Source organism: Apus apus, chromosome Z, assembly GCF_020740795.1.
Source record: "Apus apus isolate bApuApu2 chromosome Z, bApuApu2.pri.cur, whole genome shotgun sequence".
Classification (NCBI taxonomy): Eukaryota; Metazoa; Chordata; class Aves; order Apodiformes; family Apodidae; genus Apus; species Apus apus.
Genome location: NC_067312.1, coordinates 73,169,905 through 73,193,159, shown reverse-complemented (window position 1 = coordinate 73,193,159; position 23,255 = coordinate 73,169,905).

Below are 23,255 nucleotides of genomic sequence, written 5' to 3'. Positions count from 1 at the left end.
AAGATGCTCTGTAGTACAGTTTATAGCTAGTCAGCTTATAGCACATGGAGATGTACTATTATTTTCATCCTACTTTTACAATTTTTGTTACTGAGATGGTGGTTTTGAACTGTAATGATCAACATATATACCAGAAAGTCCTAGATTTTGACTGTTGGACCTTTAGTTATTAAGAAAACATAGGCCTGTTTGAAACTGAGGAGTGTGAGGAAACTTGTCCAGGGGATGGAATCAAAGAGTGGTGGCCAAGACTGTGCTAGACATGTCTTGGGTCATACCAGAAGACATTTTACTGGGGGTCCAAGATGCTCCTGCTTTGTTACATGAGCTTGAGTGCCATCTAATGATGATCTAGGCCAGCTAATTAATCATGTGGTCTTAATGCACAAAAATAATCTAAATGCACCACTTACCTATTCACCTCATCCATGCAACAAAGCCATGAGAAGAAAATTGGCATACTCTTAATGATTATTATTTTCTCTCTTCTTCCAAATACTTTGAACGAATACGATCATTGTTATGGAAGGTAACTTTTTAAATTGGCATGCAATTTTGGTTATGGCTGAAATTACAATTCTAGAAGTAAATTTAAAACCTAATGTTGGTCACAGAAAAATGATTTCTTCAACATATTAAAAAAAAATAATAATAAAATATATATATATATATATATATAAAATTAAGAGGCAGCCCCCGGAAATGTAAAGTTATTGATTTTCCAGATGAAATTTTGCACTGTGAGTTAAAATACAGTGGGTTAATTACATGCATCATTATGGATTGTGTGATTTAATTAATGAATTTTTTCTTTTTGTAATGATTGTCTAAGCTTATTGAACAGTTTAGCCTGTTCACTAAGGCTGTATCTCGATGTAAACTGCCCTGGATTGATAAAATGATTGCCATACATCTAAGGAAGACACATACCAGCAAAACTTAATCTTGCCTCCTGCCTGAATGTGTTTGTTTTTTTTTTAAAAGTACTTAGAAATATGCAGTATGAGACTGTATCTATTTCAACACGAGCACTGTTATAGTTCCAATGCCTAGAAAACCCTATTGAATTTTAATTGTAAACATTACCAATAGACTACTGTTTATTTCACATTTTAGAAGGATTTTGACATTCTTGAGCCATGTATTCCTGTAACATATGGATTCTTAGACAGCAGTGAATTGTTACACTAGTCACACCATCAGCTTTTTCACTGTGTTATTGTGTTTTCAATAGACTTTTGTTGTGTATTACGAGTGGAAAATTAGAGTTTTGTTGTATATGGCATTCTGTGGCTGCTGAGCCATACCCATTATCAGTATCATCATTGTAAAGTCCTCATGCACTTTTCAGCCCTTAAAGCAATTCAAAATATAAGTGGAAATCAGCTAAGAACTCATCTGAAGATGACTTTTAATGCATTTCTGCACACATGCACACACATAGAGTCAAGTATACTGGCATATAAACCAATTAAGTATGTAATAGAACAGAAGCAGGAAAATAATGCACATTTTTGAAAACAGGCTATAATGAAGATGCTGCAAAAGGCATAAAAGTAAAGCTGAATGATTATGTGTAGGATATATCAGGTTGGAATGTGCCCAGTCTTGCAGGCTGGCTTCAATACCCTCAGTTTTGATGACAGGGAGAGTCATCGACACTCATTTTAGCAGTAGGTAATCTTTGAAAGAGCTGAACATTCTGTGCATCTTTAAAAATAAACAATCTTTTTATTCTTCCAATGGTTCTTTGGGTATTTTAAAAACCATGAAGGAAACTGTAATGGAGAAATGCAGATAAAAACTGCATACTCCTGAGTTCTCCTTTAGTATAATAAACTTCCATGTTTTGTGTGCATATGTATGTATACACATAGCTATGTATTTATGCAGAAAAAACCCATATATTTAAGTAGATGTGATTACCTGGTGTCACTGTTTGACTCAGGTCCGACAACAACTCTCTCGATCCCCTCCCCCTCCCACCCAGATAGGGAAGGAGAGAGAGAAAAAGAGAGAGACTTGGCTGGATTGAAAACTGAACTACACAGCTTTAATTAAACACTAATGATCTAAGAAAATATATACAATTATATACAAATATGTTGAGGGATGTGCAAGAGCCTGTCACCTCCCCCCGCCCCCAGCAACTCCCCCAGCACTCCCCTGAGCTGGAACAGTCCTGAGGAATCCCGGAGCTGCTGCTGGAGAAAGCGGAGAGTGATGAGGGTCAGGAGAGCTCCAGCCTGGGGATCGGCAGTGAGGGAGGGACGGAGTTGTCCCCGGATGCCAGCCATGGATGGAGGAGAAGGGAAGAAGAAGGAAGAATGAAGTTGTCTTCTGTGATCTCTGGCCTCCCTCTGAGCTTATGTAGCTCTATGGAATGGAATATCTCTGGCCAGTTTTGCTGTCTGTCTAACTCAGCCTCCTGGGGGGGAAGGTCATAGATCTCCTCGTAGTGTCTGAGCTGGAACAGTGAAGGTGCGACCTTGAAGACCCAGCAGTTAGAAAAACATTCCACTGTCTTACCAGTTTTTAGCTAGGACACACTGTTGCTAGTTAAAAGAAAGCTTACTGAAGGAAATAAAAAATCAATAAAAAGGAAAATTGGCTTCATCCTGGCTCAAACCAGGACACCTGGTCAAAAAAAAACCCAACCCCAACCCTAAGAATATCTGTTCTCATCATAACTGGTACCTGTATAATATTAAATTGCCATAATTCTGATTCTAAGAAGGTATTAAAGAAGGAACGTGACATCTCAAAAGACTCTTTCAGTCCTTTCTGTGTTTCTCTTTCACATTTTCTTTTATTTTGCCTTTAATAACAGCCACCTGTCTTCTTCACTGTGGTGGTTGACCCTGGCTGGATATCAAGTGCTCACTCAGCCACTCTGTCACTGAGAATATATAACAAAGAGAGAGTGAGAATATATAATAAAATGCTTGTGGGTTGAGATAAGGAAAGGGAGATCACTCAAAAGTTGCTGTAATGGCCAAAGCAGACTTGACTTGGAGAAATTAGTTTAATTTATAACTAATCAAATCAGAGTAGGTGAATGAGAACCAAACCCAAATCTTAGAACACCTTCACCCCCCACCCCTCCCTTCTTGCTGAGCTCAGCTTCACTCTGATTTCTCTAGCTGCTCCGTACCAGCAGCACAGGGGGATGGGGAACGGAGTTGTGATCAGTTCATCACACATTGTCTCTGAGGCTTTCTCCTCCTCAGGGGAAGGACTCCTCACACTCTTCCCCTGCTCTAGAGTGGGGTCCCTGCAAGGCAGACAGTTCTGCTCAAACTTCTCCTACATGAGTCCTTCCCATGAGGTGCAGCTCTTCATGAAATGCTCCAGTGTGTAACCCCCATGGGGTCACAAGTCATGGTAGAAAACCTGCTCCAGCATGGGTTCCTCTCTCCACAGGGCCACAGGTGCTGCCAGGACCCTGCTCCAGCATGGGTTTCCCACAGGATCACAGCCTCCTTTGAGCAACCACCTGCTCCAGTGTGGCGTCCTCCACAGATTCCAGGTGGATATCTGCTCCACCATGGACCAGAGTGACAACCTGTTTCACCATGGTGTTCTTCAGGAACTGCAAGGGAATGTCTGCTCCGGCATGTGAAGCACATCCTCCCCTCTTTCTTCTCTGATGACTCTGGTGTCTGCAGAGATGTTCCTCTCCTGTATTTTCACTCCTGTCTCCTGCTTCAATACTGCAGGGTTTTTTCTCTTTCCCACTTCTTAAATATATTGTGCCACAAGCCCTACCACCACTGCTGATGGGCTTGGTCTTGGCCAGCAGTGGGTCTATCTTGGAGCTGGGTGGTATTGGCTCTGTCAGACACGGGGGAACTTCATGGTGTCTTCTCACAGAAGACACTCCTGCAGCCCCTGCCCTGCTGCCAAAACCTTGTCAGGCAAAGCTATCGATGGATATTAACTTTCCTTTTTCTGTTTTCTAATACACAACCCTTTCATTTCCTCCATCAGAAGGCCAGACAGTGTATTTAGCTGATGAGTACTTCTTATGTTTTGCAGCATTCAGAATTACATTATCCTTTTAACTCTCTGTTCTTTCAGATTCTCCCTGTTGCATAAAAAATTAAATCTTCCTCTTTTATGTTTTACATTTCCCAAGATGTCAGCAGCACCGTATTATTCTAAATACTGATGCTAACTCATGCCACAGACTTTCTGGAGCTGAGATGTTTTCAAGGGCATGCTGCATTTATTTAACAACTTGAGAGATAAAAAATGTTTGTTGCCAGCAAGGAAGTTCTACCTGCTTATCAGAATTGGTATTCTGGTTACTGATTGAAATTGTAGTTATGTTTCAAATGCTTATGAACATATTTTGTCTGTATTACTCCATGATTCAGTAGAAACTGAAATGGCTATGTTAATAAAAAGAGTAGGTTTTGATCCACTCTAATTCTGATCTATTTATGTCACGTTCTTTGCATTTAGCCTCATAAACTATAATTTTACTGTTGCTTAACCCGAAAGCAATTGAGTTCTGGGTACTGTGAATGAGTAAGGGAGAGGCAATAACAGAGGTAGCAAAATCAGCACTTACATGGGTTCTTAGTCCTAAAATATTAATCTTCTTTTGCATTTGACCTATGCAAAAAATATCTATTTATATTAGGCTAACCTAGTGTAGTTTAGAGGAAAGGAGATGTTAAAATGAAAGGGGGAAAAAAACCATCCCACATGACCTTTAATCCCGTTTTAGCACCCCTTTTAGTTCAAAGTGATGTGTTTTTCAGCAATGCCTACGATAAGATCAGCCTGTCCAAGTACCGAGTAAGCAAAGCTCAGGATTGGTAGAGAGAAGGTGACCAGTTGATCTGAACCAAATCTTGTCACAGAAAAGTAATGAAGAAAAGTCATTCTACATGTAGGGCAGATTGCAAAAATGGATCCAAGGTAAGAACAGTAATATGAGTCAGTTGCCTGTCAGGTCAGTCTTCTGCATTGTAAGTTTAATTTTATAAGTCTTAAAATAAGCTTGTATAACTATAACTTCTATGTTTTTTCTTCATGGCCAGGACATGCAACTAATATTTAAGGCACCTTTTCAATATTTCTTTATATAATATTCCAGATCTATATAACTTCAAATGAAACTCTAAAACTGGTACTCTGAACAGCAGCAAATGCAATTCTTAATTTCAAAGGGAAGTCCTACTTTATTTCTAATTTGCACACATTAATTATTGAATTGACTTAGTACCTTTAAAAATGCAAAATATATTATATTAGTAAATAAAATGTAGTTTTCAGTTAGTTTAATGATTACTTCCTTTTTCTTCCAATAAAATATCAGAAAAAATAGATGATGAGTCTAGAAAGGAGAAGGCTGTAGGAAGAATAGCATTTGGTAGTGTTGGCAAGATATAAGACATCAGGAGAAAGTAAGATAGTATTTTTTTGCCAGTTTTCCATGTGAAAAGGACTAGAAGGTTTAAGTTAAATGAGGAAAACATGTTAAAAAAAAAAAGAAAAATCATAGATTACTTAATGGAATGAAGGTTTAGCAGAGAAATAAATTAGATTCTAGGGCATATAACAGGAATGTTGAGGTTTTCAGGAGTTTAGCCATATGTCAGCATTGACTCAGGCAGATGAATGGATGCTTCTATTTTTCCATGTTTCGACAAGGAAGTGGTGACAGGAATGCTAAAGCCTCTAGTGAAAGGTAAGTTTTATTTGGAACTGGTTATCTCAGTGTAAACCTCAGGGTGCACAGCAGGTTTTATTTCCACATAACTGAAATAATTTAGTTCAACCATGACTGGCTTCTTCTAAATCAAACTGCAGTGCCTTGTCTCCGTAAGGATTGAGCTGACTTCCCGTAACACCCACCCACCCATACCTTTCCGGCAGTAAACGTATTGCTGAGGTTTTTAGAAAAGATGTGTGGAACACAGGCAGAGTCATTGGATGACATGGACAGAGAATGTAAATGCTGTTTCTGCTTAAAGTGTGCCTTCAAAATGCTTGGCACAACTTTCTAGTGCAACTTGTAACAAATGTCCTTGTGTCCTGCTCAGTGCTTCTGGGTTGGAAACCAGATGGGAAAGTCTTACCAGAAGATACCTTACCCAAGCAAGTTCCAGTTTGCTTAACTACTCTAACAGATTTATATTCAATGTTTAATTTTAAATCCATGAAATTTATTTTTGAGGCAAAAACCATCACTAAGTGTCAGCTTTATATAGTGTGCAGGTTGAGGAGTGGAACAGGATGTTGGCTTCCATTCTTACTCCAAAAGGCAGTGGAAGGGGATGGGTCTTTTTCAGTTTTTGTCACATTAAGCACAAGTGCTTGCAACCATAGAGATTTAATGTGTCATGCCAGAGTGGAGATGACTGCTCATGTAGTCAGTGCTGTCTCCATAATAAAAAACTGTATTATTTTATTGTCACACCCAGGGATTTAATAGTTTATCTCGTTAATAAAATACCCTGGATGATAATGGAGCACATCTTCAGATCTCTTCTCAGGAAAATTGTAACTGGAATTCTGTTTTATGTATATATATATATTTTTTTTTAATATAGTCAGTAAAACTGACTGTTTTTGAAAATAGAGTTGTTTACTGCTGGGGAAAAATAAAATATGTTGTAATTAAATTAAAAACTTGACTACCAGTATGCAGATTATCAGCCACAGAAATATTTGTCTTCGGCTTGTAAGTATGTAATTTTTCTGTCTCCATAAATTCCCAGTACATTGCTCTTGTGTAGAGTGTTGGTGATCATGTAACATCTTTTTTATTTAATATTTTTTTTTTGTTAGATTGGCTTTGTTTCATTTTAATTTATTCAGAGTATTTGTCATTGGAAAATACAAATAGTTGCATTTTTTTATTTAGCTTGGAATACAGTTAAAATAGGCAGAAGATCTACTGTGAAAGTTAGTTCCGATCCAAAAGAATCACAGAAAGATGGAATCACAGAATCATGGAACTGTCAGAGTTGGAAGGGAAGTCTAGAGATCATCTAGTCCAACTCCCCTGTTAAAGCAGGATTCCCTAGAGCACATTCCCCAGGACTGCATCGAGGGGGGCCTTGAATATCTCCAGAGAAGGGGACTGTCCCAGGGGTCTGTCACCCTCTCCATAAAGAAATTTTTCCTCAACTTAAATGGAACTTCCCATGTTCCAGCTTGTGCCCGTTGCCCCTCATGCTGTGACTGGGAACTACTGAACAGAGTCTGGCTCCATCCTCCTTGCACCCACCCTTTAGATACTTACAGGCATTAATAAGGTTTCCCCTCAGCCTCCTCTTCTCCAGGCTAAAGAGTCCCAGCTCTCTCAGCCTTTCCTCATTAGGGAGATGCTCCAATCCCCCAGTCATCTTTCTTACCCTCCACTGAACTCTCTCCAGTAGATCCCTGTCTCTCTTGAACTGGGGAGCCCAGAACTGGACACAGGATTCCAGATGTGGCCTCAGCAGGGCAGAGTAGAGGGGGAGAATGACCTCTCTCCACCTACAGCCACACTCTTCCTTATGCACCCTAGGATTCCACTGCCTTCTTGGCAGCAAGGGCACATTCCTGGCTCATGGATAACTTACTGTTTACCAGGACTCCCAGATCCTTCTCTGCAGAACTGCTTTTCAGCAGGTCCACCCCTAACCTATATTGGTGCATGGGGTTCTTCCTCTCCAGGTGCAGGACCCTACATTTGCTCTTATTGAACCTCGCAACCTGGCCAGGTCACACTGGATGGCAGCACAGTCCTCTGGAATGTCATCTCCCCTCCCAGTTTGGTATCATCAACAAACTTGCTGAGGATACACTCTCTCCCCTCATCCAGGTCATTGATGAATAAGTTGAGCAAGACCAGACTGAGTATTGACCCTTGAGGAACACCACTGGTTACAGGTCTTCAAGGTGACTCTGCTCTGCTAATCACAACTGTCTGAGTTCTGTCACACAACCAACTCTCAATCCACCTCACTGTCCACTCATCCACCCACACTCCCTCATTTTCCAAATGAGTGTGTTATGGGAGACAATGTCAAAATCTGTGCTGAAATCAAGGTAGATGACATCTGCTGCTCTCCCCTTCATCTAGCTAACCAGTTATGTCATCACAGAAGGCTAGCAGATTGGTCAAGCATGATTTACTCTTGGTAATTCCATGCTGACCACTCCCAACAACTTCTTATTCTTCAACATATTTAGAGATGACATCCAGAATGAGTCCCTCCATCACCTTCCCAGGGACAGAGGTGAGACTAACCAGCCTGTAATTCTCTGGTCCTCCTTCTTTCCCTTTTTCAAGACTGGAGTGATATTGGCCTTCTTCTTGTCCTCCGGCACCTCTTCTGTTCTGCATGACCTCTCAACAATGATGCAGAGTGGCCCCTCAATAACATCTCCCAGGACTTCAGCACTTGTGGATGCATCCCATCAGGGCCCATGGACTTATGGGTGTCCAGTTTATCAAAGTGGTCTCTAACCAGGTCCTCTGCTATTGAGGGAAAGTCTTCCTCTCTCCAGACCTTTCCCCTTAGCTCCAGGGTCTGGAATACTTTAGGGAGAGTTTTAGCAGTGAAGACTGAAGCAAAGAAGGCATTCAGTAACTGTCTTTTCTGTGTCGTCCACTGCTAGGGGGCCCACCTAATTGATCAGCAGGCCTCCATTTGCCCTCATCTTCCTTTTTATGTTGAAAAAAACAGAAAAAAAAAAAAAAAACAACAGAAAAAAACCCCTCATGTTGTTGTCTTTAACTGCAGTGGCCAAGTTGAGTTCAGCTTGAGCCTTAGCCCTTCTAATTTTCTCCCTGCAGAGCTTTGCTACATCTTGGTATTCCTCAAAAGTTGCCAACTACCTTTTCCAAAGAACTTAAACTTTCCTGTTGCTCCTGATGTCCAGCCAAAGCTCTCTATTCAGCCAGGCTGCTCTTCTTCCCTGTTAGCTTGAATTTATGACCAGCTTTCCTAGGCTTCTTTGTCCTTCAGGACTGACACCCAAGGGACACTCTCAACCATGCTTCGGAACAGGCCCAAGAATGCCCTTCAGAAGTGCAAGGTGGCAGTTCTGCTGGCTCCCCCTCTTGCTTCTCCAAGAACTGAGAACCCGATCATTTTGTGATCACTCTGCCCAAGATGACCTCCAACCTTTACATCACCCACATGATCTTCTCTATTCACAAGCAGCAAGTCCAGAAGGGCACTTTCCCTAGTTGGCTCCCTCGCCAGCTGTGTCAGGAAGTTGTAATATGTACTATAATATACTTTGGCAGGTTGAAGAATTTGAGAAGAAGTGGAAGACAGTAGATTAAAAAAGAACCATAAATTCTTCAAATTTTATTGTGGTGCTTGTCAGCTGCTGGAGAAGCAAAGTTGTTGCTGCAAGCAAGCTTCATCCCAGGCATGATCTTACTCAGTTTCTCTGACAAAAGTGCCTGTAGGGAGTGGGTATTTTGGAGTGAGGAGGAACTCATGATCACAGAAGGACAGCTAAGACTTCTTGTGGAAAGACCTTGAAAACAATGGTTTTCATAGAACCTTAAATTTCTCCTGAAATTACTCAGCTACTGCAGCAAGGAATTTCAAATTATCCACACACTGTTATTTAAAACATTCTGCTAAATGGTGTACCATCTGTGGGTATCACCCAACATGGAGGGGACAGATGGGTTCTTTTAGGGAACCTTGGCAGAATGATGGTGGCATGAAATCCTAGCTACAATTAAAGCTTTATTTTTCTTAACAAAATATTATTCTTAGCATAGCACAGCATTTATTATTAGAATGGCACAGGACTTCTACAAGCAGAATCAATGTAGTGTCATTCATATGTGGTGTAATAGAGAATTTATAACACAACATAAAAATTCTAATTACCTGGACCTTAAGCAGGCTGGGTTGGATCTCAATAAATGGTTTGATGTGTTAGTCTTGCAATCACAGTCTAGGCTCAGGAATAGATGCTGGAGCTTGTCCACAGAAGAGCAACTGAGCAGGTGAAGGGGCTGTTAGAACAAGCCCTGTGAGGTGAGGGAACAGGGATTGTTTAGTCTGGAGAAGAGGAGGCTGAGAGGAGACCTCATTGCTCTCTACAACTATCTGAAAGGAGGTTGTAGGGAGGTGGGTGTCAAAGTACATTACAATCTCTTTTTAATAACAACAAACTTCCTTTCTCTCTTTCTCTCTTTCTCTCTTTCTCTCTTTCTCTCTTTCTCTTCCTTTGTCTCTTTCCTTCTCTCTTTCTCTCTCTCTCTTTCTCTCTTTCCACCTCTAGTTTTTGTATTAATTATGTCTAGAAATGCTTTTGGAACTGAAATACCTATCTCAGAATACCTATATCTGACTATTAACAGGGAGAATCTTTGCAAAAATCTGGAGAGAAATAAGCAAAAAAGGTCAACAAAAAAGTTAACAAAAAACCTTACTGAAGCATGTTCTCCATTGTCTTTGAATAACCTTGATTCCTATGGATCTGAGACTACATTACATGTAACCAGAACTATATTTATTACCATGAAGTGAAGAGAGAACCTTCACTTAAGCAATGCTGATTGTTGTCCAGCCCGTCCTTAGGAGAAGAGATGGACACACACCATCACACAGTAAGAAAAAAAACAACAAACAACCCCAAAAAACCCATTTATAGCACAGACACCAGAGACCAGAAAGGATAATGAGCAGTGTCCTTCCTGAGCTGGAACTCCATTGGAGCTTTGTGTGAACACAGGCAGGTGTCTTTAAAGAGTGGAAGATGGACTTTCCAGCCTATAGCTTCCTCGGGCTAAAAAAAATCTCTTTGCTCTCTCTCATTCTATCATGTTTCTCAATGTTACACACCATTTTATTCATTTCAGCTAGACATGATGATGAGCTTGGAGAGCATAGCTTATTTTAATTAGGTCTTCACATGGCTCCTCCACATCAGTAGGCTGCAAAATGAGAAACGTGTTTCTTTGTGAGCGAAGAACAACCTAATTATAGCTTGGAAAACTGTAAAATGTTCACAGCCACAGAAGAAAGAGGAAAGAGTTTGTTTCTTATGTCTCATTAGCCATGTAATTCTTTCTAAAAATCTTACAAAACATGATTTCTCAGCTGCATACTATATTTTTATCTATTAATGAAAAATCCCAAGTGATGACATGGTGTCATCTGCTTAGTCTTGGCTCTCTCTACATGGGATTGAGTCTGGATTTGCAAGCCTGGGCAGATGCCTCAAGAGTGAAGTTTTAAGACTGCCACTCAGCTGTCTTCTTTGGGGCTGAACAGTCATTCTCATGGAAATTCTGTCAGTAGATTTAAAGGCTGATTTCTGGAGTGTTTCAGTCATGTGCATATCCTGGTAAGAATAATGTATAATATGTATTTTATTTTTAAAGAAACCCAGTTTCTTTCACAAATATAGGCTGTCAGAACTAAATACTACACCTAAGGCATAATAATCTTGGTTAGCATCCTTCTGTTTCTTCACAGCGTCTCTGCTGAAGTGGGTTTTATTTATTTCATTTGCTTTCTACCCAATTTATTTTTAAAACTAGGCTTGTTCTAACTAAAATTGTCCAAACTTACATACTCTCCATTCACTTACATTTTTTTCCAGGGAATCTTGAAGAGGGGAAATTGTATTTGGGGGTGAGGATGGCTTATTTATGCAATAGCTACAGCAGAGCTAAAGCTGTGTGTTGGGTAAGGGAGTCTTTGTCAGATGGCCCAGAATTGCACACAGTGTTCAAAGTGAAGCTCATCTTGTAGTTGGATGACTTGTGTTTCTGGCAAGAGGTCAAGGACAAGATTTCGTGACTGTCTTTAACTCATACAAAATGCACAGCTTCAGCAATATTTGTTATGAACATAGGTGTTCACCAATCAGCAACTTGCTTGAGTTCAAGGTCTAGGTAGTTTTGAGGTTAAAAGTACAGAATACTTCTCCAGCTTTTGTTTTGCCTCAGGAAGAGCTTTAGATTCTATAGCATCCAGCTCACTGTCAGGTCCTTATACTAAACTGGCTAGCTTGTTTTAGTGAATTTTTTTTTTAAATGCCTTATTATGACAGCTAAAGTCATCACAGAGTTCTGCAAGGCAGGCTCCAAATTAGTGGTACATCGTATTTATTCTGTTTTCCACAGAAGAGAGATTAGGGTTCGGTTTTGTTTCGTTGTTGTTATTTTGTTGTTAGTTTTTGTTTTCCTTTGTTTTGTTTTGGTTGTTTTCTTCTTGTTGTTGCTTCTCCCTCCACTAGCAGCCTAAGATATAGAAACTTAAATATATATATCAAGTGTAAAAGTGGCTGAGACTGATAAGACCCATGATATTGTTTCCATCAGCCCTGAAAACACCGTTACAACTTTCTTGTGATTTTCTGTTTTTTTTTTTTTTTTTTTTTTAAATGTGTAGGGTTTTTGGTTTTTTTTGTTTTTTTTTAAGTGGTAAACTTAGACCTTTTTTCACTTTACACACAGATGTGTTTTCTCCCCTGGCTCTGCTCACTTAAATCCTGTTAATGCTAATAGGAATTGCATCCACATTTCAAGAGGAAAATAGACCCCTTAATGTTTCCCAACAAAATTCATTTTAAAGCTACCAGGTGTGCAGTGTGGATCTCATTATCTCAGTTTTAATTTTTTTCTGCCATGCACCAACAAGTAAACCGTCAAAACCAGAAAGATGCTCATGGACATTATCTAGATCTTAATTGTAACAATGAAGAGAAAGAGGATGTTAATTAGACCAGCCACTGACTTCAAAATCAAAGGAACTATTTTACCTTTCAGCTGGATCAGACTATGATGTGTGCTGCATAAAAACAGCTGGGTAAAGAGATACTGCATCCTCTCATTAAGTCAAAATGGATAACTTTGGAGTATAATTCCTTCTCAGAGAGTTAGATACATTTAGTCACAGACCATTTCTCAGGCTGAATGTCAGTGCAGTAATAATCTCAAAATACTTCCTTGTTCCACCCTCTATCTTAGCTCCATTGTGACAATTGATGGCAAAAATCCCTGAAAAGAGAACAGGAGGATTTTTGGTGTGTGAAATTTTAACAAGTTGAAGATATCATAATAAATATATATAATTTAAGTCTCAGATTTGTCAAATATATGACTACTTAAAACTTTTGATCACTCAAATTGTCAACATTATACAAACCCAAACCTAAGTTATCTGTGTAGCTATAATAGTCCCATCCCGGTCAACTTAAAAATGCATTAATTCAGTGTAGTTGAAATTAAGTCATTGAACAGTGCTCAAATTCTCCATTTCTTCAGTACTTACCCAGATGTCTAGTTAAGAAAGCATTTGAACATGCTGCAAATATGTTTACAAAACCATTGCAAAAATTGTGTTTGTAAAATATATTTTTTTTTTTAAAAAAAAAAGGTTTGCACACAGCAGGAAATACAGCATGGAGTCTCTCCTGTCTCTCAGGGTCCATTTTCATTTACATGTGCATTTCAAGCCCCTCTGGCCTTGTTCAGAAAGGTATTTATGTAGCTAATCCCCACTAAAAATTCTTCACTGGGAGCAAGCCTTGCGTGGTTTTGAAAACTTTACCTTTATGTATGTGCAACTGTGTAAAAATCATTTTATATGAAATTATGGTCACACAAAGTCCATTTTTCATATGCATTTAATCTTCTCCATCCACTCAGTGTAGGACCACTAGATGCCACTGTGCCCTAAGGAAGAAAATGAACCACAGCTTCACAGCCTGCTTTAAATCCAGAGCATAAAAAATGTATAGAAAGCATGTGTTGACTCAAATGTTGTAATTTCTTTAAGTGTTTTTGAGACCAGACACAGCTAGGCTATTGATAAGAACTGTTCCCTGAAGCACTGAGTGTAGCTCAAGAGGGTTAAACCACTTTGAGGTGTCACAGCTGTTTGCAGAACTGGTGCTAAAAGCTGATGGAGTTTTCAGCCACAGACAATCCTCCCTGCACAGCAGGAACATCCCCTGGCAGCAGCCCTGTTCCATGGAAGATGGCAGTTGCTGCTTTCTCACTCCTTCTCCCTCACAAAAGAGTTGGTAACACATTCAGTGTTGCCTATCGATTTCTTAACTTGCCTTTTAAGGTGGCAGGTTAAGACGTTGTGTTGTTTTCTCATTTAAGTGATGCAGCAGGACATCACAAAGTTAAGGTGCCTCCTTCCAGCTTGCAGTGCAAGGCTTTTGCAGAGCTGAGTTTATTGGAAATTACTGGTTTGCTGGAGCAATTAAGACCTGAGTGAAAATATCAGGAAAATAATATAATTCCTATAACCTAGGCTGAGCAGTAAAACCCCGCTATCAACAATGAACTGTTTTAAGTGCTGAAATTCTAATTTACTGGAACCATATATAATGATGGGTAACCAAATACTCCGAAGGATGAAAGCAATCATCCTGCGTTTCCAGGAGGAAGAACTGGATAATCTAAATGGGGCTTTTGTGGCTTTAGCAGGTTGTACTGGGAAAAGAATAAGAAAATCTACTTAAAATAGCTTACAATATTAAATCTGATCTCATTATTGCAAAATGACAGTCAATAAAGGCAAAAAGGACATTAGAGGTTTTTTTCCTTCTTAAAATCTCTTGTTTTGCACACAAGAGGCAGAATTTTGTCTCAGAAGGCATTTGACAAAGAGGAGACATCTCTCAAATTCACTGGCATTTTAATGACGCCTATAGACACAGCTTTGCCTACCCAACAATTTGTGTCACCAAACCCCTTGCCAGGTTCTATTTTTAAAAAATTTCTATAAAAAATTCTAGCTGTTCCCATAATTTGAAGAGCTGCAGTTTGCTGAGAATGAAAATAGAAGATTAAGTATTTGAACAGACAGGTCTACATGAGGAGAAAAATATTCCTTACAGTGAGGTAAAGCCCTCTATTCCCACGCTGAACATTTTGTTTACAGCAAAGATTCTCTTCTTCAGCAACCACATAACTCCATATAATTATTTCTGCCAAAATGCCCAAAAGAACATTAATAATAAATGACCAATTTATTGCTGCTTTGCAGAAGTTTTGGAAAGAAAAGCAAAAGAGCAGGAACTGCAGATCTGCAGCAACCTCTGTGTGCTGGGAGGGTAACAAAGCCAGGGTCTCTCAGGAGGTGCTGTACCAGGCAAAGCCCTCAGCAAGACTGTCCAGGTCATTTTCAGAGTTCTAGGAGTGAGGTGTTTCAGAAAAAAGCTTGTGATTGCAGTCTATTGAAACAAATCCTGAGGCAGTTGTATGCTAAAATCAGGGAACTGGGAGCATGCACCCGATCAACATAGGCTGGGCACAAGGGGGCTCAACATCACACCATGAGGACACTCCAAGGTGGAACCATAGGTGAAATAAACATGAAATAAGGATAGAGGACTGTTGCATCAACTATTGTATTAGTGTAAGGACTCTGGTTCTTTTTCCATGATGGATAGGTCAGATGTGAGGGTGTAATTGTAGCAGATGAGATAAATCCTGGGGATAAACACTGTTGAGCTCTGCAGTGGCTTAAATGGCAAAGGGACATTGCTAAATGCTTATCCCTGGAGTTTTTCTGGTCAGATGAGACACAGCCCTGGCAGAAATGACAGCAGAAGAATTCAGATGTAGGTAACATGACCCTTGACTGCCCCTGCAGTGATGCTTAACCTGTGAACCTATGTGTATGAACAAGCAGAAATACTTACCAGTTTAAAAGAAGGCAGGGTAAACTTGGAATTTTGCAACTGCAGGCCAGTTTATGGAATGTGCAGTATTTAACCTCTATGTGGAAGGTGAACGTGGCAGCACTCTGCATTACATGCTAGTCACAGGGAAGTTTTCTCAGAGTTTCCTATCAGCTTGGCAGTGAGTGAGTATCCATTTTCTGTTTGCAGTACTAGGTGCTACTGGAATGAATTTTAGCTAGACTGGTAAACCAAAGCAGAGGGACACACAGAGTGTCATTCCAGTCTGCAATATAGAATGCCAGATTTGTAAAAAAATGTTATTTCTCTCCTTCTTTTAGATGCATGTGTCAGTGACATACAGCACTGAGTCTATTCTGTCCAGATGCAGAATGGGGAGGATTATACTCATTCTTCCCTTCCTCCCTTATTTGTGAGTGCATGGTCTCACATCCCCACCTTCCTTAGTGTCAGTGCTACAACTGCTCCTGAGCTTCTCACCATTTTTCTTTTTTCTTTTTTTTTTTTTGGCCAGGGTACCTCAATACAGCTGTATTAATATGTAATATATTTCAAAATGACAGCTTATACACCGCAGAATGCATGAAAAAAAAAAAAAAAAGTGTCATTAGAACATCTTTTTATTTCAAAGAAAGGGGGGTGCATTTTACTTCTGTCTGGCTGCTGCGGTATTTCCATGCAGGCTTCTGTGATCTGTTCATCACATCAGGTTTATGCTGAACTGAATTTCTTATGATTATTTTTTTCTTCTCTTCAAGTTTTCTATGTCTCTGAGCCACCTGTATAACAAGGAATTGAGTGAATCCCTGCAATGTTGAGACTCCTGTGTTGTACGCCAGAAGTCAGGTCTGAATTTCAGTAACATTGTTATGCAGTTGGTAAGTTGGTGACAGAAGTGTTAGAAAGAGAGGCAGGCAGGAGGGCAGGCAGGCAGGCAGGCAGGCAGGCAAGAAGGAAGGAAGGCAGGCAGGCAGGCAGGCAGGCAGGCAGGCAGGCAGGCAGGCAGGCAGGAAGGAAGGAAGGAAGGAAGGAAGGAAGGAAGGAAGGAAGGAAGGAAGGAAGGAAGGAAGGAAGGAAGGAAGGAAGGAAGGAAGGAAGGAAGGAAGGAAGGAAGGAAGGACATGATTCTCATGTGGGGTTGTCTGTGAGGTAGGTTTCATGGATATCATTATGGTACATACATACACATGTAAAACAACATTTTAAAATTTGAGTGCTTTAGAAATATGAAAGTCTTATGTGCTAAGATTCCATAGAAAAAAAACCTGTTTAAAGTGGGAACATCCTTCAGTATGATGAAATCCCTGCCTAGGTGCTTGAACACTCTGGCACACTCTTTTCTCCTGTCCTTTGCTTGTTCTCTATCAATACATAGTTGATTGGTTCTGTCGCGAAAATATTGTAATGAAATTGTAACCTACGGCACCAGAGCTATTCAGCCACAGACTACTCACCTTATTTCTAGACCTACAGAGGCATTAAATGAAAGAGATGTCCTTGAGCTTTTTTTTCCTTTTCATTGAGTTAAAGATGCAAATCACATCCCTACTTTTGACATATTAATGCAAAAAATTAAAATATTTTTCAAAGCTTTGTATACCCAGAATTAAATATAATACAGACAGATATGTTCTATTTCTCATTGTCCTTTTGTTCGTGATGCCTAACACAATTGTAAAGTCTGCTGAGATTCTGGAAATAATGTAGACTATTTTAAGTAGTCCCTGGAAAGAACCTCTGCACTGAACAGAAAATATTAAGAGCTGCTGTGTAACATTTTTAAATTTAACGTAGTTGTAACTATGAAATCAAATCACCCCAAAGTCTCAGCCTCAGTATATGCTCAGATAAAAAGCTTCACAAGGCATGATTTTGTTTGTAAGGACCACTGTCCAGGCACCAGGTAAGGAAGCCAACTAAAGAAACAGAAGCAATTGCTGAATTCTAAACACTGGTCAAAAAATCCCCACAAACAACAACAAAATAGAAAATCCACCAATATGTGTTAAAATAATCTGATAGAACTGTGGGGACAGTTAAATTGGCTTAATTTGTGACTTGTGCTCAGTTAACTATTGGACTTTGTGATCTTAAAGGTGTTTTCCAACCGAAACAATTGATTCTATTCTTCATATGTTGAGGGTTTTTTTTGTCTCTGATAGCATTTTGCAAGTTTGCTAATCAAATTTTTCCACAGTTCCAGTTAGGGTTATTAACCTCACATACTGACCAATTAATTAGTAGTTTTATTCCAAACACTGAAAACTGTAATGAACAATCTTTGAACAAAATAAGTCACTTAAATATTTTTTCCACCTTTAATTCACACCTTTCCTTTCAAGGCTGTGAGGTTTTGGGGACTTCATTCTGAGCAAGGAGACCTTTACTTTCCAAACCATAGATGAACTGGAGCTGTCTGCTTGTGTGTGCAGTTTTCCTTCTAGCACAGAGGTGCATTTGCCAAGGTACTAGCCTGTAAGAGGGAACTAGGAAGTGCTTTTGAGGCCTCTGATTTAAACATATGTACCTAAATCCTTAAACACATTGACTGGTTCCAGGTGCACTATCTGAAAAAAACATTTATTTAAGGTATGACAATTTAGCTTTTGAGAAGAAATTAAGCTTATCTTGGAATTTTGTTTGTAAATACAGTCACTGATTACACAGGAATTAAATTACTATACTTAGCAATTTTGGTGTGCATTCGTTTACTCTGGGTATCACAGTTGCATTCATTTAGCTTGGAAAGTCACAAAATGAGTAAGTGGCATAAGCAGATAGATTGATACAGCTATGGATGTGGGTATAGATAATAAAGGTAAGTAAAATAAGATTAGTTAAAGATGGTAGATCAGGAACTTCTACTGTCCTAAAACACAAGGGTAATAGAGTAATTAATGTGATAGGGAGGAAATTAACAACACTATTTCACATACAATGCTGCAACAAAACATCACATGTCCACAAAATTACTTCACAGATGTCAGAATATTTACCAAAGTTTTTATTCTGCTAACATATATGTAGTGGAAGGCATATTATGTATTTTGTCAAGGTTTAAGCCATTGTCTCTCAGAAGGCAGGAGGAATTCTATCATGGTTAGCAGATTGTTCTTATTTGCATGAAAAAGGTTAGTTTTGGAGGCAGAAAACCAGATTAGATTGTCTTGGGTTTGGTCCAACTGGGAAATCCCAATATTCCCATTAGACATGCAGTTTAAATACTGAATAAAGGCCTTGTCACATTATTGAAGAAGGGAAAAGAGAGGTGAGATTTACAGAATGGAAACTAAAATGTCCTACAGCTTGCCTACTGCAGCAGTTTAACTTAAAAAGTGCACTGTTTAATCAAACAGGATAGCAGCTAGGTGGTGTGAACTGCTCTCAGTCTTAAGATTTGAAAGACACTCAGAGTTCATGGGGACAATCCCCTACAGCTTTTTCTCATGCCAAAGTGCAATTGAATTGAAATGAGTGTTTTGGCAGCGAAAATAACTTTTGTTCAGATTTTATGTATAGCAATAAAGAAGAAATAGCTTTAGGCAGATCGTATGGCAAGAAAAAACAAACAAACAAAATATATTACAATACTAAAAAAAAAAAGGTTTAAAAATATCTGAGATCTGAGATATAATACTTCAATTAATATCCAGTAGTTGTATGAGAACTTCATAGGAAAATTATATAAAAGCACACAATAGTAGGAATATCAGGAGAAGAAGTAGCTTTCTGGTATTGTGCAGAACTGATTCTGCAACAGCTAACTGTCCCAGGTGGTGGCAGTCAACATGGTAAATGAGGCAGTGATCTGGTGGCAACCACTGCTTCCTCTCTGCTGCTCATCACAAACTCAGTAGAACTCTTCATTTTGAATAAAAGCAAGTGGAAGACTTTGTTGAGGGGCCTGGAAAGCCCAAGGAAACATGGTGGAGAGATACCTTGTCATTAAAGGCCATTATAATTCTTTAGGGTTTTTTATCAGTTCAGTCTCATACTTGATAAAAGAAACCAACTTTATGCCTCTCTCCTAATCCCTAACCCCCCCAAAATTCATACTTTCTTGGGTGTTCAACAGAGGGATGAGGGAGACTTATTTCTCATTTAGATTAACAAATGTTTTGAGGTGTTTAGAAGGCACACTAAGATTTGAAAAGGTCATTTAATTTGAGGACTCTTGGTACTTACGGGTGGAGTTTCAGAGACAGAGGCATCCAAATTAGTCAGTGTACCAGAAGGAATGAAAGAGAAGAAAGGAGGACTCTTGTAGATTGACATGGGAAGCAGATAAATAAGTTCACTCTTGTTTTGCAAAATAATCTGAGATATCTAATGTGAAATTGATTTTAGAAACAGTCTTAACAAACTTCCATAATGGTTAAACTTGCATGATACATGTGGAAATATTTGTTCAATATTTCTGTCTCCCTTTATGCCATTGTTAATCTGATTCAGTTATTAAATAAGGGAGTATATTTGAATACAGCATCACATAATACATGGACTCTTACATTTTGAGTAAAATTGTGTACTACAATGAAACAATGCAGGGTTTTTTGGTCATATTTATGTGTTTTGTTAGGTGGACAAGAATGGTATACAACATAAGTTTTCCAGTCTTTGGAGATGGCTGGAAAATGACAAAAAATGGAGAGACACAAAAACACAAAATCTTGTTGAAGTTGAGAGAACAAATAAATCAGTGTGAGGAAGTGTCTTTGGACTTGCCACCAAGTGTGGTGTTGCAGCACCCTGGTGTGTTACCATCTGGGAGAGTTCAAACAAGCTGTAAATCCCAGGCCCTCCAGACTGTGGGAAGCTGGCTTGGAGAATTTCTTGTTTTGTTTCTTGGGAGGTAAAGTAGAGGCTGGCTAGCTGATGCTATAAGCATTCCCTGCTGGCTGACTAACATCAGACAGAAGAATTTTCTTAACCTCTAGGCAAAGATAAGGCCAAAATGACAAAGCTGTTTAGAAGAGAAAGAGCTTGCTTAAATATATGAGAGAGCTAATAGAAAGTTTTTGTGCAGGTTAGAGAGGAAAATGAATATGAGCTAGAGAGCTAAGATTTTTATCTTTTTAGGTTGTGTTATGCTGAACACTGGTAGTGCTAAGGACTGGACTTTCAGAAGAACCTAGACGTTTAAGGGAAAGGAACACACTGGATACCTTCATGTAGGTTTCACAATAACAGAAAAATCTAACACCTTGCCCAGCAAGGCAATTCCATGAAAGAGTTGAGGACACAGATTAACTGAATGGGAAGCCTTGAGCATTCTGAAGGGTAATTCCTTGTGAATGTTTGTCACGATCCGGTATTTGGATACGTGGCAATTTTTTACGATCTTGCCAGGACAAAACAAAGGTAACACAACATCAGGTGCACAAAGAGGCACCGGGGCTGGCGTGCGGTCTTAGGAGAGATGGGGCAGAACCCCCTTGCCTTCTAACCCTCCTCACCACAGGGGCAGGCTGGGGCTGGACTCTGCCTTCCCTCCCCTGGGATGAGCCCCACGGCAGCTGCTCCCTTTGCTGCCCGGCAGGACCTGAGGAGAAGTTTAAAGGTGATCCTAAATGGTGAAATTGAGACACAAACGAGGTCAGATGTCACGCGCACAACAAACTTTTCTTAGAGTAACACAGCAAAGTCCCTAGAGCGGATAGGACAGGGAGGAAAACAGAGACAGAAAAGCAAGGAGAAAGCAGAGATACAGAGGACAGCAAGCGAGAGAACAGTTACCACCACGGTCCAGCACTATCACCAGTGGAGAAGTGGATCCTGGTGGGGAAGTGCTCTGAATGCACCCATAGTGTCCTAGATTTTTATACAGTTCTTGCCCACTGCACCCCCACTTTTCTCCCTGAATGAGTGAGAAAATCCTTCTGTCTTCTCTGTGCTCCTCCGAGATAGGAGGGGGGTAGGTATGGTGCTGGGGCTATGTCCTGCAGATAGTCTTTGTTTGGCTAATTAATGAGATCAGCCAAAGCAAAAGAGGAGGTTGAGACAACTGGCACCACAGGATTAGTTTATTGCAGTGGAGGTTTGGTCCTAGGAAGGGGCTTGAGACCGGCACTCTTTGTCTTGTCCTGCTAAGTGTGTGGTTTTCATGAGATATCATATCAAGACCTGGTTATCACTGGATATTTTGTTCCCAGTGCCAGCTGTAGAACTCCTTTGTCTCCAGTCTCAGCATGTCCCACACTAAACTACCCAGTTCTCAGGTACTCGTCACAGGAGTGGAAGCTAAACGGTTGGGTGGGTTGCTGAGACATCTCTTTAGTCCATCAGCAAATGTTGTTCAACTCTCAGATGCCACAAGACAGACAACAGATATCCTGAGTGCCAAAGTCCATCACTTATCTCTTGGATTGTTTGAGACAAGCACTATACATTCTGAATGCCACCATGTTTCTGAAGACTGAATAGGAAACACAGATCCATGCCAAAGTATGTAAATGGGAGCTGCCTAGGGGCAGCCAGTAGAAAGCACCAAGTATAGAAATGTATCCAAACACCTGAAAACCTCCACAGATTCACAGTTGTTGTGCACCCAGAAAGCAGAACGGAGCACTAGTTTTAGCAACAGATGCTTAGATGCACAAGGGAACCTCTTTTATTATATATCTACAGGTCACAAGGGTAGTGATGCTGGAGAGCTCTCACACAACTGCTTTTGCTTAGAATGTTTGGAACTGGGAGATGTTGGCTAGGGGCTTTCTTTTCTAGAGGCAGTGAAAAGCCCCTCACAAAAGATAGCCTTAACCATCAAGCTCCATGAAGGCTTGCATATGGCTTACTTTCCTTTTGATTTCTGGCCACTGACAATTCAGGAAGAGCCATCAGAATAGACAGAGAGTAAGAAACAGACCATAATATGAGCATCTCTACCAGACAGGGTCTTTGATGGACTTAGCTCAACTTGGGTGGCATTCCATCTCACATATGGATAATATTGGATAGTAGGTACTTAGCTCCTCAAACAAAAACGTATTAGAGCACATGTGGAAATGTAACTTCGGCTGTAGGAAATATTGCTATTAAAAATGAAAGCACTGTATCCTTGCAGACAGCTAGCAGGCTTTGTAGTTACTGACAAAAGAAACTTCTGATCTGCATTTTAATTTGGATACCAACATCCTTTGTAAGGTCTCCTTTTAGCTCTGAATTTAATTTCCTAAATTAATTTAATTTCTGGTCTGTGTATCTTTAGCTCATCCTATAATATTCCTGCTTCCATTAGAAATAAAAAACATGGATTCTGAAGTTGTAATCTTGATACTGTGACCCAAACCTCATTTTCTTTCCTTTGACAAATTCAACTTTTCATTTGAGTAGAAAAGTTAACCTCATATGTAGATAAAAGTATCTGGAAAGACAGCATCTAGTCTTCTTTGGTTCTCAAATCTAATAGGACTGCACCAAACATTTGTGCAAGATGAAACAAGCAGTGCTGTGTGGAGCAGAGTCCTCTATGTACCGAAGATTCTCACTCAGGTCTAAGTTTCATTAGTGCCTTTTTCTACCCACTCATTTCTCAGTGTGTGAACTGCTCATCAGGAGCTGAGGCAGAGGTGGAGGGTGGCATATCAGAAGTGGTTCAGACAAGC